This window comes from Pinus tabuliformis, chromosome 6, assembly GCF_031772625.1.
Source record: "Pinus tabuliformis cultivar Carrire ecotype Pingquan chromosome 6, CPIR1, whole genome shotgun sequence".
NCBI classification, from domain to species: Eukaryota; Viridiplantae; Streptophyta; class Pinopsida; order Pinales; family Pinaceae; genus Pinus; species Pinus tabuliformis.
The window spans coordinates 1,473,709,569-1,473,731,255 of NC_142292.1; positions in this window are offsets into that span (position 1 = coordinate 1,473,709,569).

Below are 21,687 nucleotides of genomic sequence, written 5' to 3' on the forward strand. Positions count from 1 at the left end.
TAGCGATATATCGCATCGCAATATTGCATCAGAGCAATACAAAGGAGCTGGGCTGATACAAATGCGACTTGCGATAGCCAGACCCGACGGGGTTATGGATGAAATTTAATATATTTTGAGTTCTGGTAAAAAGGTTTTTCTATGTATTTCGCAGTTTCGTTAAATAAAATAAATACAAAGGAAATGTGCCTGATGCAATAAAGCCGGACCCGAAAGGGTTTATAAATGCACCTGTATATTATTTGAAGTTCGCCATAAAGCCATTCGTCGGGATTTTCAGTGGTTTAATGTATTTTGCAAATACAAAGGGAACCATGGCACATGGGCATTTGCGACTTGCGATAGCAATCAAAGGCGGACTTGATAGGAGTTTAGGGCGGAATTGATAATATTTTAGGTCCTATAAAAGGCGTTTGGGTGGATTTTTACAGTGTTTTTGTGTATTTGTCTACGTAAACAGAGAACGATTATATTGGGATTTCTAATGCACCAATGGTCCCTTTCGTTGCAAAACAGGTGGCCAACTTCCCTGAAGACGTTTAACAAATGATTGTTTAATGCTCAGAGGGGATTTGAGCAGACAGAGGCTGGGAGCCAGAGAGCTTGAAAGGGAAAATGAACAGACAAGCGCCGATTGGCTTAAAAAGCCATTGAATGACAGAGACAGAAAAGGCAGTGCTGAGGAGTGCTGAGACACAGAGCAAGAGGGAGAGTCTGTGTACTCAGAAAGACTTGATGGATTCAAGTAAACCCTATTGTTTTGTTCCTATTGTGTTGAGACTCAATTTGAGCTCACATTTGTAAAAACTTTGCCCTTGAAGACATAATAGAGAGGCCGCCACTGAAAGTTGGACCAGGAGACATAGCCCAAGAGGTTTGGGTGAACTCCTTGACTATTTGTTGTGTTATGTGTGTGTGTCTGTTATGTTCCTCTCACTGCTCATTTTCTATATTATTCACAATCTTTTCGATCCATTGCACTTAGGAATATATGCAAATCCTGCACATGAGTCTGTAATACCTTAATATTAATCTAAGATCTTCATTTTTAGATCACCATTATTTAGAATTTTTAAGAATTTTAGTTAAATTAATGTTTTTAAGGAATACTTTGGAATGAGTGTACAAGATTTTTTTGGAGATTTCTAGAAATATATGATTTCGATGTTTGAATTGCTAGTGAGTATAATTGTGCAATTACATCTTGTTGTTCTTTTTTTATAAGCTTTGTCATATTATTATAGTTAATAATCTTTCCCGGTTTCCATACCATATCCTTTAATTCAACTTCCTTTCCTTCCTAAAAAAAATTCAAGAAAGGTTCTTGAAAATTAAAAGCTATCGTACCCAAAGATTGTGACCATTGGACTCCTAGTACAACATCAACACCACCCATTGGAATGGAGAGCATTGGACTATTCCATACATATTACCCCATAGTTAGCTTGATATTATGACACTTTCCAGAGAAATTTATAGTTCCTCCATTTGCATCCATCACTTGACACTCTGGTGTTGGGTATAGGAAGCAATTCAATTCCTTGGTTATCTTTCAATGAATAAAATTATGGGTACTGCCTGAATCAATCATCATTATTACCTTTTTCTTCTTAATATGTCATATCTTAAGAGTTTGAGGAGTGGCAATTCCTGCCAATGCATTACAAGATATGGCCAAATTCATTTATTCTTTCTCTAGGGTTGGTTCCTCGTGTATATCCTCTTGTTTTGAAGTTTCTTATTCATTTTCTTCCTCTTCTTCACAATCTATGTAAAACAATTTCTTCTTAGCACACTTATGGCCTTTAGTATATTTTTTTATCACAACTATAGCAAAGCCCTTTTTCTCATTTTTCTTCTAATTGTTGTAGTGTCAACCTTGTAGGTTGTGGAAGGCTAGGGGCAAAAACACTTCCATATTTATGGTTGTGAGTGGTAGGCTTCCTTATTGCCATAATTTTTCTTGCCAACCTGAATGCCTTCTCCAATGAATCAAGTTCCCAAATATGAACCTAATATTGAATGTTATCCTTTAAATTACATATGAACACATCAATCTTATGCTCCTCTGGAATATCATTTACCCTTATATTCAATTTTTGGAAGTCCTCAATGTGCTCTGTCATTGAACCCTTTCATTTGAGATTTATCCATTGGCTAAAGAAGGTGTTGCTCTTTTTATCCTCATAATGTGTTATCATTTCATCCGTAAAAATTCACCAAGTGAAAAGTGGTTTACGAGAACAGGGCTATCGATACTATAAAAATTGGTTGGGTTCTAAATATAAAACTGCAATGTGTACCTTTTGTGTGTGTTGCACATTATGAATATCAAAATATTGTTCCATATGTAGTATTCATGTTACTGGATCCTTACCATCGAACTTCCTCATATCGACCTTTGGAATATGGTGGGTCTTCAATCCAACGTTAGAGTCTATGAAATCATGATCAACATTTCTTTTGTTCTCATCATGAGTTTCATCCAATACTTTTTCATCATTAGGAAGCATTTCTTGTAGCAACTTTGTCAAACCTTCCATGTTTGTTTTTAAATTATTCTTCAAATCTTCCATGTCGCTTTTAATTTTTTTCTTCTATGCCATCCTTCAAAATTTCCATGTATGATTTTAAACTATTCTTCAAACCATCCATATTAGCTTCCATTTAATTTTTGGTTACTCTTTGTAAGAGTGAAACTTGTTGCACTTGGTCTCGTAATTTTGATATATCATGCTGCATTTCTTCTTCTTCACATGTCATAGTAGAGATTTTTAGTTTCGTACTAGTTGTTTCCATTTTCTTACTTCAAGGAATTTTAAAATCAAGCACTGATATCTACGCTTTACTATTCCCTTTGAATCACTTCAAACTGATTTTTCAAACAAAAGTTATGCAATTTTTAAAAAAAAATACACATTTTTTTCTTGATTTTAGGAGCTTGATATTGAAATGATTATAACTCTATAATTTCGGATCTCCAAGTTCTGAAATTTCTTTTTGAGGTAGCACTATAATTCCTCTTTCCAACCCCACACTTTTTATCATGATTGTAATTTTCAAGAAAGAGTTATGCCAAATCTCCCACAATGGCTTGATTATGGACTAATTCAGTAGAGTGAAGCTGTATTGGATGCCACGTGTCACTGTTTCAACCTTTGGCCCTAAAATTGCTACACGAAATGCTACAGTTTGTGTTGTTTTAGCCACATTTTATAGAATTCAAATCTGATGCCTGAAACAAAATTTATGACAATTTTCCCTAGGTCACATGTTTGAGACAAAATTCTAGAGTCCGCAAAAAACCTAACTTCCTCAGATCATATCTCCAAAAATATAGCGAAACATGATTTGAAATTTTGACATGTAGTTCTCTGAGATTTCAGTTCTACATGGTAGAAATTTCATCTTCTGAAGCCTTGTAGAGAAAAATGTATAACGAAAATGTTGGACACCTAATCCTTTAAGGATTGGTGTGGAAGCTGAATAGTCTAAGGAAGTCCAAGAGACCTTGGAATACGAAACCAAAGGTCATATGAATGTACTATAAATGTATATCATTTGTTAATAATAGATACTTTCTCATGATTATCATTCATCTTCTGTTGCTTCCATGTATGTGCTCAACATGGTATTAGAGCGGGCGTACTCCTACCCTGCTCCAATTTGAGCCACTTGTTTTGTGGCATCTTTGTGCATTTCAGTTTTGCATTTCATGAATATATTTTCAGCTAAATTCTAGCTACCATCTCTGCCCAATTATGTAGGAACTCTAAGAAATGTTCCTTGCACAATTACACTGTCTTGCAGAAACGCATCTGTTTGTGGGAAATCACAAATACTGTCTTTTGGTTTGCATTGTACCTAGCTAGAGAAATTATTGTAACACATGAATCCTTAACATTATAGTGAGGCCTGCATACCCTCATCTTTGTGAAAAATATGTGTATGTTGACCATTAAGTTTCGACTGATGACGAGGAGGACAAAGATGTGTTCAATGTCTTTTGTGCCGATAGTGCCCGTGGGATTGAGTGGGTTTGTCTGTAGAGTCTTATGAGAAAGGAGATCACCACCACGTGAAGCTCCTTTATTTTAGGTATATCATTGTGGCACTGCTCAAATTGGTTGTACTCATGGCATGGGTATGAGGAACTATGATAAGGACTTAAAGTCCTGAGATTAATTGACTCTTTCTTCCAGCGGTAAATTGCAACAAAAAAAAACTACGATGAATCCATTGGCAACTCGTACACTACCTGAATGCTGGATTATGCACGAATTCAATTGTTGAGCCCCATGGTTTATTCTATGTTGATCGATTCATAGTCTCCATGACTCTGGTGCGTTGTTAAAGGTGGATTGGCTCAGAGGGAAGTGTTAGCCTCTAAAAGACTAATAATAAAAAAAAAAAACCTACAGTGAGTTTGCATTCCAATTTCTTGGCTAGGGTGTAGTAAGCTTGGAAAATCTACAAATCTTATTTACCAATTCTTTGTCCTATTCTCTGTATTGGTTTTATTACATAAAGTTGTGTTTATGGTACGTTTGAGGCATTCAAACTCAACGTTGTTATGAAATTCGCGGTATGGAATTGTTAAACTAAACGTTGGTTGAAACTTTGGGTTGAACCAATGCTTCATTGCGTTGAATAGTGTATTGATCTACGTTGTTCATTATGCCCTTGAATCAAAGACTGGTATGCATTATGGTTATGTTTGGTGATACACTACCTGCATTACTTGTCATACACTCAACCCAGTCATTACTATGCACACTTTTCCATAACGCATACCCACAACAACTTGTAATGCATAGTGGTGCTTTAATTGCCTTATTGTAATGAGTGTTGTCAACTTCAAAGGGACGAGAGAGAAGAGTCTTTCCATCGAGTCCATTCACTACAGTCCACCTATGCATAACCAAAACAACATTTAGTTTCCATTGACATCATTCAAATAGGTTCTATGCCTTGACTCTCTGTCAGCCTACCCAATGCCCAGGCATCAACCCCGTGTGCTCTCAGCCCCCGTCAAGTTCATGGTGTTGGCTATTGGAGGTGCGTTAAACTTTGGTGTCGTTGTTGAACACCATTGCCATATAACATTGTCTGTCATATCATTTCTTAACAACACCGCTCCTCACACCACCGGTTTCTGCTACCCACTCCCACTGAACTACCATAACACTGCTCCCACATACTCTGCCATAACACTGCTCCCGCATACTCTGCCATACCAACAGTCAATACCAACATATCAGTTGTAATATATAACTGTGGTATGCAAGATGTGGTTCATTTGGATAAGATGTGTGAGGTGATAGAAATTGGTTTGGACCCTGATTCAGAGACCCAGATAGGAAGGCTTCCCATGGAAAAGTCAATTTCATCCAGATCAACTATCTACAACTAGCTTTGAAAGATATGGTTCTTTTGGACAAGAATGCGTGGCAAGAAACAAATAGGTTTCAATCCTAATACAAAGACACAATTGGAGACATTACATCTAGAAAATCAAATTTCATCTTGTGTATTATGATGGTTCCATTTTGATGATCTTGTTGTCAAAGATCATTGGTAGGGGCCGTGGGGAAGAACAAACGTTCTTTTAGATCCATGCATCTTTTGGAAGCTTTATAGTTTACATATTATTTTTTTTATGGCCATCAGATTTTTAAAGTGTAAGTTTGACATTGGAAAAAATGACTCAAATTGGTGAAGTATTAGAGTTATTGAAAACTCTGATACAATCTACTTCTGATGACACATTCCAAATCAACAAAGGATCTCTCTCAGAAATTCAGACTTGTCTACAATATGCATAAGAATAGATTGATTTTTTGCAGCTTGAATCTCAACTACAATAGGAATAATTACAACAGTGGAGTCAATTACAATAGTGGAGTCATCATTTTGAACCTGTTTCTGTTCAAAATATTGAAATAGACTCCCATAAACAACAAGACAATAATGTTACAGTTGATTCAGATGCAGTGCCCAATAAAGCAGGAGAGTTACATGCAGATGCAGAAGTTCAGTTTGCACTTCCCAAGCCCATCATCAGACCTTGGGAAGAGCTTGTCCATAAAAAGCACAGAATTGGTCTTGGATATGAAAATTATGTGTCCTTTCATATTCCAGATTACTCAAAACCCATTCAGTTTTAGAGTGCTAGATTCCTTCATGACAGTTCACCTTCAGCTGTTTCAGATTATGCTCCTCTTCCACAACAACAACAACAGATTGTGAAATGCCAACATTGTGACTGAGTTGGCCATATGAAAGATCACTATTTTGATCTTCACCCATGTAAGAACTGTCATAAAACCAATCATTCTTCAAACAAAGGCTTCATAAACAAGCCTCCTACAAGAACAAAGATTCATCTTGGATGGATCGCTTCTTAGTAATGGGCATCAACAACCAAGAAGATATTCCAGCCATATGTCAGAACTTGTTCTAGAGTATTGAACACTCTTGTAGTTGAATTTTATCCATCAACTCACATTTTATCTGACAAGGGGGGAAATTATGGTCATCTACAAGCTTCAAATCCACATCAAGCTAGCATGATCCACAACCTGCTATACTAGATTCAGAGTTGTAGCCAGAGACAAATATGCCCCTGAGCATGCCTTCAGTCGGTGATACGTGTTCAAAGAATTGGGGACACTTCCTCTAGCAGAAGACTTCAGATTCTTTCCAGTTTTGGAAGAGTTCCAGTAATTTCATTAAGCATTCCAGAGTTGTTGGTCATCCTTAAACCATCACAGGTTGAGACCTCCATTTTCAGGTTGACTTTCTCCATTTTATGCGGGGTGAGACCTTCCTTTATTGGTTGAAGGTTTCCCTCTTCAAAACATCATGAGCACTTCCTCTAGCAGAAGACCTGAGCTTCATGCCAGACTTGGAAGGGTTATGGGAACTGCACTAAGCATTCCAATGTTGGTGGTCATCCTTAAACCACCTCCCTTATGCCAACATTTTAGAGAGCATATTGAGGCTAGTGCTGCCATGCATTTTTGCACATTTTTATTACAACTCTCTTCTTGGACTCATGCATAACCCTTCGGGGAAGAATGTTATTAAGGGGGGGGGGGGGGGGGGATTTTGGACACCTAATCCTCTAAGGGTTGGTGTGGAAGCTGAATAGTCTAAGGAAGTCCAAGAGACCTTGGAATACGAAACCAAAGGTCATATGAATGTACTATAAATGTATATCTTTTGTTAATAATAGATACTTTCTCATGCTTATCATTCATTTTCTATTGCTGCCATGTATGTGTTCAACATAAAATTCCAAGATGACTTGTTTGAAGAAGAAAAACCCTAGAATCTAAAGCTCTTATACTAAATGTTATACAACCAACTCACAAATAGATAGATCAATGACTTGAAAATTATCCTCTTTGAGGGGGAACCTACTTTACATTACATAAATGAACAATTCTTGGATGATTCAAATGAAAAAACCACCTTTTTATATATAGGAGTCTAAGGGGTCACAATATAATCAGAGACTACATAACAATAATAATGTAAGGGCACAACAATAACAATAGTGAGATTCTATGGGGCACAATAATAACAATATGGGGAATACATGGGCACAACAATCACAATGAGGGGCTACACTAGTATTATAGGGTCCTAACATAAGTTGACTTTAATTTTTAAGAAAGTTTGTAGTGTGACAAATATTTGAAATTACTTTGAATGTGAGATAATAAAGGCAACTTAAGGGAAAGTGCTTCTCATATCCAACCCATTTAGTGTCACAAATGTGAATAGTTCTTTTCAAATCCAACCCTCTCAGTGTCACAAATATTCCATGGTATTTGGAATTGACCAACATCTAGTTTTTTTTTTCATTACAGTGGAATCGGCAACAGGGGCAGCCTCGTGACTCGCATTACACGAGGTCGATTCTAACCGATACCTCTATAACCACTGGGAGTTGCGCTTGCCCCTCTATACAACTCCAGGGTAAGTCCGAGGGATTTGAACTCGTGACCTTCAGTATGGATCCCGCCTTTCTAACGAACTTCACCGCATTGTGATTACCAACTCGCCTACCCCAGTGGGGTTGACCAACATCCAGTTTCACTATGAACTTCATGAGACATTTTTTTTACTTTAGCAATCTTATTTTCTTCTTTACATTAGTGAAGGAAGAGTGATATATTCTTTATTTTCAATATTTGGGTTGATCACCTCAACGCGAAATATTAGTTACCTTTTTCCCTTTTACGCTTTATTATTCGACAATTGTTCCTTATATTTATATAATAATAATTTAATATTATCATTATTTACAAAATGATATCTTCCTTTATCCCCCTTTGATCTAGCTAAGATTGGGCATCCTTATGCCATCCTTGATTGAGCCAACGGTAGGATATTGGCTAGAGTTAGAAACAATTTTAGGAAACTTCTTGACTTCTGTGGCTAAGATACCTATACATAACATTGTTTTGAATGGGGGAAAGAATTGATTTAATTGGGAGGATAGAATAGGAAGTATTTCCTTTAATTTGAGAATGTAGGTTATAAACTACCTTTTGATCTATTCTATCTTCATCCATGACTCGATGTTAAGATATTACAACCCCAAACCCTGCATCTATGTAAACTAATAAAAGAGATAAGATTATCAAAGAGGAGTTTTTTTTATCCCATGTCCAAATATTTATTAACTTACAATTGTTGTCAAGCCCATAATAAGATTTCTATGCTCCATTTTTTTCTTTTCTGAATGCTATAATTCTAGTTGAGCTTTGAGATGGATATTGATTCCAAGGTATTTGTATGTAGGGAATTTCTCTAAGTTGTTCTTGTTTTCATATATGAAGATATCATATGTGATCTTTGAATTTAATTATTATCATTTTTTATCATTATTAATAGTCATACACATAGTGGGGTAGAAATCATGGAGGATTTTCAGTTCGCTTCCAAGATTGTAATGCCTCCTTGCCAAAAGAACAATATTATTAGCAAATAGGAGCATTATGAAAATACTAGTGAAGCGCGAGGTTAACACAACCTAGATATTCTAAACACTTTTCTAGTTTATCAATGTATATACCAAAAAGGATAGGTGATATACGACACCATTAATTAACTTTGTTATTACATTCAATTGAAATTTCAACAAACTCTTGATGATCCTACAATCAAAAATACTATTTTTATACATTTTGTTATTAAAATTTTAATAATATTTATATTATATTAAACATATTATGTTTTATTTTTTCAATATTAATATTTTATTAAAAATGACAATTTCATATTTTATTTGAAAATTTGTTTTAATATAAAAAGTGACAGAGAGCACATGGTCAAAGAATTCACTGAAAAAAATATTTATTTTTTGACTCTTGGCCATGGTCACAAGCTCTATATTCAGATACCATACCTCCACCATGATCCCCCCTATTTGACAGCTCATCCCTCAAATTTGAGGAAAAACTCCTAGAAACTCTTGAGGACAAACCTACTTAGTTGCCAGTTTTTTTGGTACACTCGAATCAGAGTTCTTCAAAGTAGCATTGTCACCATTTGTGGTCAATAGAATAAAATTTAACCTGATTCCGGTGGAGACCTAATTCTAGGGAAGACTCGATCCGATGCTAGATGTATGCAAGAAAAAGTATCAAGAGTATCTCCTTCATCTGATGGGAGATATTAAAACCACCCACCTCTTATAGGGAGGCAAGGAACCCATAATTACTTCATTGATTGATATGTTTAGAGGAAGCCATCATTGGCTCAGAAAAACTCAACTAATTATCTTTCTTGAGGTTTAGGAAGGCACTAGAGGCTTATGTTGTAGTTGTGGAAGGGCTCAAATCAACCATCATATCGGGTAAAGAATTTCATGAGTTGTTCCTCACTCTTGGATAATGGAGACGGTTCAATCCTGGCAAAGGCATGTGAGTCCCCTTGCTAGATTCTTTGTATGCTCAGATCTGAAAGCCCCCACTTCTTTTAGGTTTTCCCTATGTCTGGGATGAGTTTACTACTAGAGATCCAGTGAATTTCTCAATCCTAAGGAATCTAATCTCAAGGGGATACTTTTTTTTTTGTAGGTTATGAATTCATATCTTGTCTCCTATCTTATTATGAGGATATAGGAGAAGATGGAAATTCCTCATGGATGGTTTTAGCTCATTCCTGGAGGTCCATAGCTCTAGGATAAAACTACACTGAGAGAATAAATCATAACTAAAGATTCCATGATTCACATTGTAGCAAGAATTCAAGGTGGAGGGGGGGAGGGGTTGCATCCTCCTCAACCCCACCTAAATCCTTTAAATATTTCTAAAACCAAAGTTTTCTTCGCTAAACCATAAATATATCTAGACCTATCTTCATGGTGGAACAGACAGTTGAAACCCGATTTCATGAAGTGTATATTATTGCATGCTGATTCATAGCCATTGATTATGAACAACAAGCAATTATCTGTCATTTCAATAGTTTTTTGCTTACATCATTAGCTCTTTAGGAGTGGGTACATGAGAATTGGTCTCAGGATGTTGGGATACATTTCTACTCAAAAATACTTTTTGTTGTGTCTTTTCATAAGTTAGAGGACCAATAGAAGCTTTTTTATTAGGGAGGATTAAGGGACCAAGTCCATCATGGCTCATGGGCTAGATAACTCACAAAATCAAGAACCAAGTTCATCATTTTATTTCTTTTTATTAAATTCAAGAAAGGTGATGATAATTTTCTATATTAATGACTTTATTTATTATTATTTTAATTTTCTTTTATACAATTTAAATAAAATAAAATAATTTAGTATAAAATGAATGACCCGATAAATTATAATTTTCACTTATATTACTTTGATACCACTTAATATAAACTTTTTAAATCCATTCATTAGTCTAGCTTATTTCTATATTGTGGAATTGTTATTCAATTAAACAATATGTATTAATGTGAATCTTAGTCTCATATATGCATTTTAGATGTTTGAAAGGTTAGTTTTGTAATGATTTTATTACATTGTAGTTTAATATTCTATTAAAAGTTGATGTTATTATTTTAGTATATGTAAATTCGTTTATCTTTTATTGTGTTTGATCATTCATTACTTGAGTATTTATAAGTATGTGTACATCTTCTATAAAAATATTTTTATTATGCTTATATTTTAAGTATATCTAACTTAAAAACAAATCATTTTAAAAAAAAATATGTGAAATGGACAAAATAACAAATATATCCACTGCAATCAAACAATTATTATTTTTGTAAGACGAACCATTTCTTTATCATTACTCCTATCAATATAAAAATCATGGTATTAGAACCTATATATTGATGTAAGCAACATCTCTTAATCAGTATTACATTGATTCTAACACAAAAAAAATATTTACTTATAAACATGATTTCAAAATATTGAAAATATTCTTATATTTAATTTAAAAATATATAAACATTCTCATATTCACTTCTAAATACTTATTAGACTCATGAGAATTTTTATAATGAGAAGAGATTAACTTTATTCATAAACATTTTTATAATCAAATTTAAAATAATCTATTTTATATTTTTATTATCAAAACAATTTTAAAATACATCAATTTTATGTCAAAACATATAAATTTGGTTCATTAATATTTTTATAATATAAAACATGTAAGATAATAAAATAATATTCTTTTTATATTCTTCTTTGAATGTAAATTTCTAAAATATCTATTTCCAAATCAAATCACTAAGCTTTCGTTTAAACCATATTCAAGCAAATAAAACAAAAATCAGATATTTAAAAAGATACAATTATGAAGTTATCAACCAGGTAAATCTTCAATATTTTGAAGAGATCAACAAGTACGATAATGTCAATGATGTCTGCTAAGATGGGATAGACGAAAAGAAAATTAATATTCTAACTAATTTAAGTCAATTTCTCTGTACACTTTGTATGGAAGTACTCAAAATGATTCAATAAATTCTATAATAAGAAAGATAAGAATTTGTGAATGGAATGAATACGAAAATGGAAATATTAATTTATTTATGGTTATCTATTTGTGAGCCTTTAATAATAGATCAAACCATATCCAAAACACAACTAAAATATAAAAACAACCAAAGTCTAAAACTAAAATATCTCAGCAGATCACTTTAATAATAAATTATTTTCAAACATTGTAATCAATGGTGTTTCTCAACAAAGAATAAATCAATCATTAACTCATATAAATTAACGCATCTAAATGTTTGTGACACATTAACATAATTTATTGTTCAAACATGTGGATATTAGAATTTAAGTTCGGAATGTCCATTAAAATAGTTTATTGTTCAAACATGTGGATATTAGAATTTCAGTTGGAATGTTCACATTATCTTCCCTGTAAAAATGAGAAAGAAAATTACGGTAGATAATATAAAATTACAATGGTGTTTCTCAACCAACAAATTCACGCATCTAAATGTTTGTGATAAATTAACATAATTTATTGTTCAAACATGTGGATATTAGAATTGCAGTTGGAATGTTCACATTATCTTCCCTATAAAAATGAGAAAGAAAATTATGGTAGATTATATAAAATTGTTAAAATGATGGTAGATGATAAGAAATTTTTATAAAAGGAAGAAAAATATTTTTATATTTTTAGTTTCTATTTCACTAGGGAGTATATCACTAATTTCACAGGTAGTGCATTGAATCTTGATTATTTTATTGTGCTTTTGTAATTTTAATTAAATTATTGGGAAAATGATAAATATTTCTATTTTTTTTTTAAACTTAAAAATAAATTTCTAATTTCTAATTTTATTTTTAATAATTCCCCTAGTGGAAGGAGATTTATTTTTGGTATTTGTCATTCCTGACAAATCAATTTTTAAATAAAAAATGGATAATTTTGTAACTGACTATTCTGTTGATAAGTGCTTTGAAACTGTTATACTTGAAACTACTATTGTTCTACTCAATGATCCTAGAACTGATAGACTTCCTAGTTACTTACGTGAGCGTCGGGGAGGGCGGCTAAACAAATATGTGGAGAGAAGTGCACGAGAAAGGATGTGTGGAGATTGTGTGCAGGTGAGTTTGTTAAAGAGCAAGGACTATATCGAGTGAATATTCTTCCTTCACATAAGGTTAATTTAATACGTGGAGTCAAGGCATTCAAAAAAAGCATAATTTAATTAGTAATTTCTCTATCCAATGATTTGAGAAATAAAGAGAAATATGTAGGAAAAGCTTTTATATATTAATTTTCTATGAAACTTCTACTATTTTTTTGTGTGGGGGAAGGGTGTGTGGTAATGGTCGCTTGCATAAATGAGGGGTGGGGAGGGTTGAAAAATATGTGGAGGAAGGAGAACAAGTGTATGCGAATTGAGGGAAAAGTGTTGTGCAAAGAAATTGTGTGTGGTTGGGTTTTTTAAAGAGAAGAGATTGTATCAAATGGAGTTTTCTTTCCATGAAAGACTAATTTAATATTCTTAAGGCTAATTAATCGATTAACGCTATGCACAAGGAATGATTCGGTCCTCATTTTACACGTGTCTCTCCCACAAGACAATAAATATTATTAATTAATTAATAATCTGGGATGGGGTTGGAGAGAGAACTTTATTTTGTACACATGAAACTATTTAAAATTTTAAGTAGAAACTTAGTATCCAATATTAAAAGAAGTTTCCTTTTGATGTGTGTGAAAAAGGAGTGTTGTATGAGAGAATAGGTGTGTGGAGCAAGGAACATAAACTTTAATTCATAACGTGAGATAAACTTTCATATGTAATGTTGTGGTACTTCGCATAAATTTCTTGTCGGTAAGTTTACTCCACAACCATTCTGTCATATGCTTTCAAATACTATGTGCATTTGTGATCTTACATTGGAGAATTAAATAATTATTTTTGAATATTCAATGAAGTGTCATTTAAGTCATGTTGCAATAAACTAACCAATTCCCTAGACATCTATTAAAAATAATCCATGGTTTATATTCCGCGTTGATATTTACATAGATTTGTTTTATAATTTTTCCTAGGATTCTATGAAATATAATTCACAAGCAATACAAAATCTATTTTTCCAAAGTGAAGAGATACAAAACAAGCTTTCATTGTGTTTATTCCACACATCTGCATCTTCACACCTCGCGTAATGAAAGTTTCTCTCATATCTCATAGTGAAATTGATGTATTAATTTTTTGGGGACTTAAATTTGTGGGCACGACTTTAACAATTTCAACAATCAAAGGTAGAAGTGAATCTCAAGAAATCAATAAGAACTACAATTGGAGCTTTTAGCGCCGAAAAACGGTTTTTACTATTCTATAATTTATCTCATATTAAATACATCTCACTATCCTTAGTATTCATAGACAATGGTCATTCAATCCTATACCTATTTGTCTCTCTACAAATATTACTTGCGATTTAATACTATAATTGCTTTACATCAACCCACAATGTGGACAGAAGTGCAAGAGAAAGGATGTGTGGAGAGATTGTGTGCGAGTGAGTTTGTTAAAGAGCAAGGACTATATCTAGTGAATTTTTCTTCCTCCACATAAGGCTAATTTAATATGTGGAGTCAAGGCATTGAAAAAAAGGATAATTTCATTAGTAAGTGCTCTATCCAATGAAACTAGAACTGAAGAGAAATATGTAGGAAAAGCTTTTATATATTAATTTTATATAAAACTTCTCCTATTTTGTTGTGCAGGGGAAGGGTGTGTGGGAAAGGTCGCTTGCATAAGTGAGGGGTGGGGAGGGTTGAAAGAATATGTGGAGGAAGGAGAATGGGTGTGTGGGAAATGTAGGAAAAGGGGCGTGTAATGAAATTGTTTGTGGCGGGGTTTGTTAAAGAGAAGAGTGTATATAAAGTGTTGTTTGTTTTTCCATAAAAGACTAATTTAATATGCTTAAGGATAATTAATTGATTAAGGCTATTCAGAAGGAATGATTTGATCCTGATTTTACACGTCTCTCCCAAAAGACAATAAATATTATTAATTAATTAATAATGTGGGATGGTGTTGTAGAGGGACCTTTATTTTGTACACATGAAACTATTTAAACTTTTAAGTAGAAACTTAGTTTCCAATATTAAAAGAAGTGTCCTTTTTATGCATGTGAAAACAGAGTGTTGTATGAGAGAATAGGTGTGTGGAGCAAGGAATATAAAATTTAATTCATAATGCAAGAGAAAATTTAATCTACAATGTTGTGGTCCTCCATATAAATTTCCTGTCGGTAAATTTATTCCACACCCATTCTGTCGGATGCTTTCAAATACCATGTGCATTTGTGATCTTGCATTGGAGAATTAAATAATTATTATCAAATATTCAATGAAGTTTCTTTTTAAGTCAGTGTTGCAATAAACTAAGAAAAGCCCTAGACATCTATTGAAAATAATCCATGGTTTATATTCCGCGTTGATATTTACACATAATTTATGATAAGTTTTCTCAGGATTCTATAAAATATATTTCACAAGTAATACAAAATTTATTTTTTCGAAGTGCAAAGGAAAAATAACAAGCTTTCATTTTGTTTATTTTTCACATCCGCATCTTCACACCTTGCGTAATGAAAGTTTCTCTCATATCTCATAGTGAAAATGATGTATTAATTTTTCTGGGACTTAAATTTGTGGTCTCAACCTAACAATTTCAACAATAAAAGGTAGATATGAAGCTCAATAAATCAATAAGAACTATAATTGGAGCTTTTAGCACTAGAAAACACTTTTTACTATACTATAATTTGTCTCATTCTAAATACATCTCACTATTCTTAGTATTCATAGACGGAGGTCATTCAATCCTATACCTATTTATCTCTCTACAAATATTACTTGCAATTTAATACTGTAATTTCTTTACATCAACCCACAATCATTTCCACAAACTACACCTCCACATTCTGCATAATGAAATTCATATTAAGCAGCTCGATTAAATGGAACCGAGGTAATTGAGTATGTAGAATGCATAGAGATTTCATTGTGTGGAGTTTTATTTGCACTTCCTCTGCACAATGAAAGATTATTTCAGTATCATTTGACCTACCTCATTGTGAAGGGTCTTCATTTTCCATTTTCATAATTGTTTCTATAATCTGTCACTTCTTTTGGTAGCTATCAAGTCCACAATTTGTCACATCTTTTGGTAGCTATCAATATGCCATTGCAATTAAGGCAGTATGGGACTCTTTGTTTATACAATTAGTAACTAGAAAGAATGTGAAACATTTTCCAAGAATATAAGGTTTTCAACTTACTATTTAAACCTTGGAAATTACAGGACCTCTCGAGTGGCAACTCATTCAAACGGAATCTCGTTGAACTTTAAATTGGTACCAATAATTAAAGTTGATATTTCTCCCTCATGTAAGATTGTTGTGTGGAGGTGTGGAAGAATCAAAATGAAAAGTTCCTCCCAAAACATAGTTATCGATCAAACGAGAAAATTACCAATTACCCTTTTTTTGAGGTCGCAAAAAAATCACCCAATTTTGAAAAGTGGTTATTCAGAATACACCTTTTTTTCACATATTTTTGGTACTTTAAATTTTAGTATGTATCATGTATGATTTTTTCTTTAAATTTTATTATGTATCATGTATGATTTTTTGTTTGTTTGTTTGTTTGTTTAAATGTGATTTATTTTCATGCTGATTTTAAAAAGTGTTGATGTAGCATCGACCCCTTTTTTGTAGAGGGTTTATTTTTTGAAACTTTAAATTTTCTAATGTCTTCTTCTTCCCTGATAAATTTATTTTTAAGTGTATTGATGTATTTGTGTTTTTCTATTTTTCTTTTCAATTATTTTTGTAACAAAATCTTGATTTTTTCATATAGTTAAAAAATAAAAAAGGTCACTATTTTAAAGTTGGTATTTTCTATATATTTATGTAATCTTAATTAATATTTCAATACACATCAAATAATTGTCACTAAAAAAACGATAATTTTAAACATTTGATAAAAAAAATACATTTTCAATATAAATATAATGAAAAAAATACACATTTTGAGACTTTTTGTTAAAAATGACATGTCAAATAAACGATTTTTAAGGGAAAATATTAACAAAAAACTTTAAAAAATTAACATTTTTTTATAAATCTTATGTTAAAAATCAATAGTAATCACAAATTTGTTTACAAAAAATACTGATTCACATAAAAATTAAAATGAAAATCAAATAATACAAATACTAAGCATATAACAACAATAATCAAATACTCATTCTTCTCATAAAATCTCAAAGTCAAAACACTAAAAGTAAAACTAATGAATAACTCTCAAAATTGAGCTTGATTTGCAAGCATAACTTAAAGTTCATAATCAATATCATATAATTCATGTTCATAATCTTCTAGAGCTTCATTATTGTCTTCTTCTACACCATTTTCTTCTTTAGTTTCGTCATTTTCCTCTTCTAATGGATCTTTCATGTCTGCAAATCTCCCAAAGTGTCATTTTCCAATAGTTTCATATAAGGTGGTTGAGGTTCCTTCGCCTATTTTGCCACACGCGATTCATTAAAAAATTCTTTCTTCAAAACAACTTCTTGCATTGCATCTGGAAGAAATTGAAGAGAATTAATTCTTTGGTGAAGAAAATTGAATTGTAGTAGGTCTTTTTCAATGGTAATGCAATTTATTCCTTTTTGTAGCCAACATGCTTGTGTTGTACCTAATCATAAACCACAAAATAAATAACTAAGTAAATTAGTATAAACACATAAAAAATAAAAAGAAATATATTAAAATTTAATTTCATATAATAAAGTTACCTGAACCTGAGAATAAATCCAAAACCCAATCTCCTTCATTTCAACATAAATCTATAATATAGTTAATCAATGCTTGTGGTTTTTGATAAATGTTAACTGTCTCCCTTTCATCTTTATCTTCATATGTTAGCTTTCTTATGACAACATCATGAACCAATACTTGGCTATGAATTTTTCCATCTACTCAATTTAGAAGAATAGGCTTATAACTATCATCTTTTGTCCAACATTCAACATGGATGAACTTACAATCACATATAATTGGTTGATCTATGGAAAAAATAAGATTTGACTTTTTCCTATAACATGACATAGTAAAAATTTATTTATTTTTGGTTGATAAATGGGTTAATCCTGAAAATCACTCTTACCCTGTGGCTGAGAGGCCACGATTCAGGGGCGTCTACGCCATCAAAGTCACCCGGGATCGCACCCAGCTTGAGCCGCACCAGTGGAAACCATGCTGGATTTTTGGTATCGGTGAGACTAGAACCAGTGACCTTTTCTTACAGAGTGCCTTAACATCGCTCTCCTTCACCAATTGTTCTAAATCTCTTTGATGACATAGTAAAAATTTAATTAACTTGTACATATTTTTTTTTTTTAACATTAATCAAAAATACAATTTCAATTTCTTACCATGTAAGCAAGATCCTTGAGTTTTCTTTTCCCTTGAATCTTGTTAATAACATTGCAAATTTTGTGTCTGAATGAAATGTCACAAATCTCCAAAGTGGTGATGTTGTGACTTCTTGAAATATCGTAACTACTATATTAAAATCTTGATAAGTATAAGGCTCACTATCATATCCGATATCTCGGAAATTGAAACCATGAGAAATGTTTGCAATAACCAGGGCATATTCCCTTTTAGGTGTGAGTTTTGAAATGTCTTCACAGTCACCTTGTATTTTTGATATTGGATAGTGTCGAGCCCATTCCAAATGAAATGAGTAAGAGTAGGATCAAGTTCAACATTCCTAAGACACTGCCTTCTCAGCCTTTCCAACTTAAAATTTTCAATAAATCTTTTGAAAGTATTTGGTACTCCATTTGCATCATTCTTTGACACATTTAATGAAATAAACAAATATATGCATAAGTAATAAAATAAAAATAGTTTACATATGAATAAAATGAACGTAAAAATTGACATACCTTTTTTAATGCAAGACAAAAATATTTAAGTGTTGATGCAGAACTTGATTCTGGGTAGTTGCATACAACATCATCCCAGCTCTCTTCATTCAATATTTTAACCATATGTTATTGTATTTTCATATAAATCTTGTGACTTAATAAATAAATAAAGTAAAAAATGTTAATATAGTGATATGTATAAAATATACTACCAGTAACAATATGTTATATTTAAAAGAAAATTATAATCCAAAAAAAAAAAGTAAAATAATTCAACAAAATTACTTTTGAAATTCTGAGCACATTTTGTCCAATGAAAATTCACTTGACTTCACATGACATAGTATTATTTGACTAGTTTGTCATCCTTCACTCTTTTCAATGTTATCCAAGGTGTGATAGTCATATCATCTAGAAGTTTTTTCATTTCAGGACCCGTCTTACTGTTGGTACATATTATGGGTTTAGAAATTTTAACCTTCTAATTTTTTATGCCAATAGTCTCCCACATGTCGAAAATATCATCAACCATATCTCCCTAGTTCTAAATGCCAACTTATCCATGCCTCTGAATAAATTTGAATTTACTTTTCCGCATTTTGAATTGATTTTATCCTCAATTTGATAACTTGTTTCCATATAACATTCCTTCCAAAAGCTTAGACTGATTTTTATCTTTCCCCACCACATTTTTCTACAAATTCGTTATGAATAAATATGACTATTTTGATGAAATTCATAGGCATTCTATACTCATTATCTGTATTATCATCCCATGTCAATATTTTTTTTGTTTATTATTGACACAAATGATACATTTCATTGTTTCAAAAAGAGAGTTACTGGGATATTCGTCGATCAATTATCTTTTGGCCTCTGCTAAATGGTTCCGTCTAATTACATAATATTTGTATTCAAAACATCATGCCCTCTCAAATTCTTCTTTGTTGGAAACTTGATTTGGATCAACAAGAACCACATAATCCACCACATGTGGATATGGATTGAACCTGAACAATGTTTTCAACTTATGGACATGTAGGTGATGTGTCTTTCTAATTCGATATTGAGATTGTCTTTCATTTGGACTATGGAATTGGATAACATTAAAATAAAATGTTTTTCTACCATTAATTAATTTACTCTTCATCAAGTGATCTCGAATGGCATTTTTTGTTTGTTTTAATAACGCCATCATCTAAATCAACACCTGGTGTTATGATTTCTCTTCTATCTTTAGAGCTTTCACTTTGATCTTCAGTGTTGCCCATGATTTTTATAGATTGACCAAGTTTTGATTTCTTCTTATTACCGGTTAACATATATTCTTCTAGATAAACAATCTCCTCACCATTAACTCGAAGAGAGACATTTGTAGCCATTTTTTTTTTGGTGTTTTATTTCTTTTCTCCTTTTAAACAACAATCTAATCTCCTCCTCATTAATGGTAACATATTTTCCAGCTTCAGCTTCAATTTCCACATCTTCAAAAGCAACATGTTTAGCTTTACTAGATTGATCCACCTTATGGATTCTTTGTTGATCCCCTGTATGTACTATTGTAGTTTCATGAGTTATTTCTCTTTGCTTCCTTCTCCTTTCTTCTTATGTCTTTGTGTGGAAACTACTGATCACGTTTATAACATTTGGCTCTAGATAATAAATACCCTCTAACATGACTGAAATACTCTCAACAAAATCCTATCAAACAAAATACAATATGTCAATGATCAGTAATTTATAAAAAATTTAATGATCCTTACAATAATGCATAACAAATAAATATAAATAAGGATATTTACAATGTTATTTGAAATGTTGGCTGCGATTTCTTCACACAACTGTGTAGATTATTCATATGTGTCATACTTGACTTTTGAGAGACGCTATCTAACCTTCTCATGTGTCTTGGGAAATTTTGCAAGAACATAAACAATGTTTGAATTCGGCACCAAACATATGTCTCGTACTCTGCCCATCACCTCATATGGTTCACCAAAGTTAATAATACCACAATATAGATAGATATGTTTACTATCATTGCTTTCGATATCTTTAACATGTCATGTAAAATTTGTTTTATTTATTTTCGTGAATTACTCCATTCAGAAATAATCTTGAATGTACTTGACAAACAAGTTGCTTGAGTTTTACGATGTTTCATAGTTTGGGTATGTTCAAAAATATTCATAAAGCGTTCAACTGCAACTTTAGATGATGTAATTGTTGTCCTTGTTCCAGAAACATTCACAATGAGCTTCTTTGTTGCCATCTCCCTAATATATATATATATATATATATATATATTAGTTAATTAAGAAAACACATATATTAATTAAACAAATTTAAAAAAAATTAACAATACAAAATTTATTTAAAAACAATATAAATTTAACAATAGTGTATATATATATCTATATATATATATATCTATATATATATATATATATATATATATATTAAACAATAAAAAAAAAATTGTAAATACAAAAATCATTTTTTCTAAACAATATAATTAAAAAATTTATATTTAAAAAAATTAAATATATAAATTTAAAGAAATATTAATTTTTTAATAATTTTTATTTTTATTTTTATTTTTATTTTTAAATTGGGGGGCTGAAAGCTTGAGGGTGAGCTTGCCCGCGGGCCTTCGGTACCCCATTGGGCCGAGGGGTCGATTCCTGAAAATAAACCCTTGGCCCAACAGTTGGCTTGCATGGGCCCAACCAACCTGCG